The sequence below is a fragment of the Anomaloglossus baeobatrachus genome, chromosome 5 (assembly GCF_048569485.1).
Source record: "Anomaloglossus baeobatrachus isolate aAnoBae1 chromosome 5, aAnoBae1.hap1, whole genome shotgun sequence".
Lineage (NCBI taxonomy): Eukaryota > Metazoa > Chordata > Amphibia > Anura > Aromobatidae > Anomaloglossus > Anomaloglossus baeobatrachus.
Window position 1 is genome coordinate 289,246,464 of NC_134357.1, and position 4,381 is coordinate 289,250,844.

Below are 4,381 nucleotides of genomic sequence, written 5' to 3' on the forward strand. Positions count from 1 at the left end.
TCGGATGGCCAAGGCTGGAGGCACAACCGGGATGGACAGGCACAGTCTCTGGTATAGCAGGAGTGACTGAGGTAGCTGAGGCTGGAGATCCAGCAGGTGCGGACAGGCACAGTCTCTGGTGTGGCGAGGGCCACCGAGGTACCTGAGGCTGGAGGCATGGCCAGGATGGACAGGCACAATCTCTGGTGTAGTGAAGGCCACCGGGATAGCTGAGGCTGGAGGCACAGCCGGGATGGACAGGCACAATCTCTGGTGAGGCAAGGGCCACCGGTGTAACTGAGGCAGGAGGCATGGCCGGGATACACCAGCACAGTGTCTGGTACAGGAAGGGTGATCAGGGTAACTGAGGCTCGAGGCACAGCCAGGATAGGACTGGCAGGGACACTAGCATGGCTGCGACCTCTAGGATAGCCAAGGCTGGGGCACAACCGGGATGGACAGGCACAGTCTCTGGTATAGCAGGAGTGACTGGGGTAGCTGAGGCTGGAGATCCAGCCGGTGCGGACAGGCACAGTCTCTGGTGTGGCGAGGGCCACCGAGGTACCTGAGGCTGGAGGCATGGCCAGGATGGACAGGCACAATCTCTGGTGTGGCGAAGGCCACCGGGATAGCTGAGGCTGGAGGCACAGCTGGGATGGACAGGCACAATATCTGGTGAGGCAAGGGCCACCGGTGTAACTGAGGCAGGAGGCATGACCGGGATACACCAGCAAATTCTGGTACAGGAAGGGTGATCAGGGTAACTGAGGCTCGAGGCACAGCCGGGATAGGACTGGCAGGGACACTAGCACCGACAGGACAGAACTGACAGGTAGGGGAATCAACAGCACTGATCGGACGGGACAGACAAGGGACCTGACAACTAGCTAGCTAGAGCACTGGACACTAACTAGCTAAACTAGGGCATTCAACAGGCAACTCCCTAAGTGGGAGTTTGTCTTAAATACCCAGTGCCTCTCAACAATAGGCTGAGAGGCACTTCCTAGGAATGGAGCGCTGGCCCTTTAAGAGGAGGGCAGCGGCACGCACACACCCTGGGAGCACTCCCAGAGGCTCTTTGTGGCACGCACAAGCCCCAGGAGAAGGCTAAGCCCATGTGGGGAAGAGGCAGGGACACCGGGCAGCATGGAAGGGTCCGGCCGCCGTGGTGAGTGACAGCGCGTTCCTGCAGGAGGAGGAGAAGAGCAGGGATGCAGCATTACACAGCGTACAGACTTTTGCACAAAACGGTGTCTTTTAAAAGCGATTTTAAAGCTAGAAAATCCACATAAAAACGTGTGTATACCCCAAGAAAAAAAGAAGCATGACCCTTAAGGTAGGTTCGCACTATTGTATAAGAAAAGAGTTTCATCCAGAAAAGTGGGACCATTTTTTGTCATATTACATATGGATGGCAAGTATGTGCAATCCGTTTGTGTTTTTTTTTTGTTTTTTTTTACAAGAGCAGCTATTAATAATTTACAAGACCATTTACACAAAAGACCCCCTTCCCACGCCGCCCCTCAAAGCAGACCTGATTTCAGTTCCGCAATCTTTGAGAAGGCTACCAAACCCCTTTAAGACCGCTTTTAAATATAATTTTGAGTGGTTGTCTCAAAAAGATTCTATAGTATATGGTGCCATTTACAGGTCCACAAAAAGTCACAATCGACTAAGCGTTTGTAAGCACGCACTCTTGGAATTCTTCACTGATCCCCTGCACATTGCTTACAGCCTGGTGCCATCCTGTCACATAGCTGCATCATCTGCAGGCTATAGGACCAGTTCTAAGCAAAACCATAGAGTTAAATATACAGTATATAACATTTTGGTTTTAGGTAAGTAAAAAAAGTACTCCCTCCTTATACAACCTTTTCCATAACCATATGGCTAAAATGGTCATGAAAATATCAAGCCTCATGTACTTTATCGAAATAATCTTAAAATTAAAAAAAAAATAATAAAAAAATATATATTATTTTGGTACAGAAATCATCAGGATGATGTAAAATTAAACTGTAACTGTTGGTCAGAAGCCCTAGCATTCTATACAGTGAGTTAAAAGCCAAAATACCTAGTGATCAAGGAGTTAAACCTACACTATGCACAGACTACAATTCGCATTCAGCTAAATATCAGCCTTCCTGTAGACGATTTGCTTTTATATAATATCACAGAGAATCTCATACATTTTTCCCACATTGGGATACTAATACACATGGCAGGATTTATTGGGTTGTTGGGTGAAGTAGAGACCAATTGACGCCTTGGGATACATTTCCACGTGCCTTATCCATTGCAGTTTACAAGAAATTTCATTCACAATGCTGGTACTGTAATATACTGTGTATTTGCCCCTTAAGGATGTACCCTAAAAATGTATTCGATACCCAAAACAAGATCGCAATAAGGCATAATAGTCCAGTGAGTAAGGGAATAAGAGGGTTTCCTCAATGTTCATTTTGGAACTACCATTCTGTTAGGAAGAAAACTTCTATGGCTACCCTGTTGGATCTGCAGGGACAGAGCAGCTCTTGAAGAACATCCTCAGGTACCAATTCTCAGTGACTTAAGAGGGGATGCTGGGTATAGCATCTAGTGCTTTTTACTAGGTAAAAAGAGGCAAATTAGAGCACTTAATTTGATTTGTCCGCTATGGTGACCAGAACATGTGTTTTATTGACAACTACAACTTGGATCAATGTCATATTTGGTATCTATGCATTACAACAGTAGCTAATATGTGCATCTAAACCAGATGAAAGCCACCATAAATGTAGTCATTGATGTGAAATCGTATTGCAATATATGAAATGAGGAATGATCTACCAAGCTCACACCACCAAGCAATATTAATGTTAGGAAACAATATTGAAGTCATTTCCAATACCTTTATTAGGAATTACACGCTTCTTCAGCTAGAACATTGCGGTTACAGTGATAAGTAGCATTGCTCGTATGCAATAGTAACACCAACAACAATCAAACAATGCAGTCCCGTAGGCTACAAGGTACGAGGTGTCTACTTTGATCTCTCTATGGACAAGTCATGAAATAACTTCAGACTGGCAAAGCTTCGCGCAAACCATGTCTTCTTGGGGAGAGTGACAGCTTTGTAGAAGAAAGTCCCTCCTTGTTGACAAACACTTCAGATTTCTATGGGAATGAGTTCTTTCTATAATGGATAGCTTTTTCCAGATTGTATTATTACCCACATATTCCACTTTGTTTTTTCCTCAAAGTCTGAGAAGAATCAAGTATCAACAGATGCTGCAGCTGTTGGTCTTATTCATTGGAGGTTTTTGGTTCTGCTCATTGGGGATAGTCTCTCTCCTCTTTCTCAGTGCAGGACTTAGTCGACTGGGAAGGTTGACCTCTCTCAACAGTTCTCTGAAGACCTCAGTCACATTTAAGTTCTCTTTTGCAGAGGTCTCCAATAGACGACAGTTCCACTCCAACTCCACTGTGGTCATCACATCATCCCAAAAAACCTTCTGGGCATCAACATTATCCTTTTTATTGCCAACCACCACCATTGGTGGACATTTTTCCTCCTTTACATCCAGGATCTCTTCTCGTAACCGTCTGACAATCTCAAGAGAGTCTGGGTCATCCACAGAGTAAACCAGAGCAAAAGCATCTCCACTCCTCATACATAGCTTCCTCATAGCTGGAAATTCATAACTGCCAGTGGTGTCCAGGATTTCAATTTTCACTTCACCATCGGTAGTTTCATATTCTGTGCTGTGTAACTCTTCCACTGTCCTTTTGTGTTTAGGTTCAAAGGTGTCCTGCAGAAAACGATGGATAAGCGAGGTTTTGCCCACACCTGCTGCTCCTAGGAACACCAGCCTGATCTGATTCTTCTCCTTGACAGATAGTGACATATCTGCACTGCACAGTGATCAGACAGTAAGAGCAACCTGATGTCCTGTGCCTTGGAACAGTGTGCACTGATTCGCAGCACTCTCACTATTTATTCATATTTTTATGAGCTAGCTGCGCCTTTATCCAATCAGACACCACTGCCTGAAGCAGGATTGTAGGGGAGGAGGACCTGTCACCGTGTTGGGCTTCTAATGTTTGTGTTTGAGATGCTGGTGTTAACCTTTTCACTACCACTAGGGATTCAACATGCTGTCTGGTTTCTTATAAGGAATTTTAGTACAGGAAGCCTCTTGGCTTTGAGATACTAAAACATCCACCAGCCACATGGCTGTCAGATGAATGCTGTGCTGTTTTTTTTTTTTAAGGAAAATTAATGTGTCCACTTTATTCATGTCCTTTTCTGCTATGGATACAATGTCATGTTTACATTTGTGCAGACATTGAATCCGTCAGACCAATTTCTCTCTTTGTAAGAAACCTGGATGGTCTGAATTAGAGTTAAAGCCTTAAAAAA

The 4,381-nt window shown here is 45.0% G+C and overlaps 1 pseudogene; it reads right to left on the bottom strand.

The window, feature by feature from the left end:
- Nucleotides 1-2,856: 2,856 nt before the first annotated feature.
- On the bottom strand, nucleotides 2,857-3,939 carry LOC142309988 (ras-related protein Rap-1b pseudogene; annotated as a pseudogene).
- Between the last annotated feature and the right edge of the window lie 442 nt (nucleotides 3,940-4,381).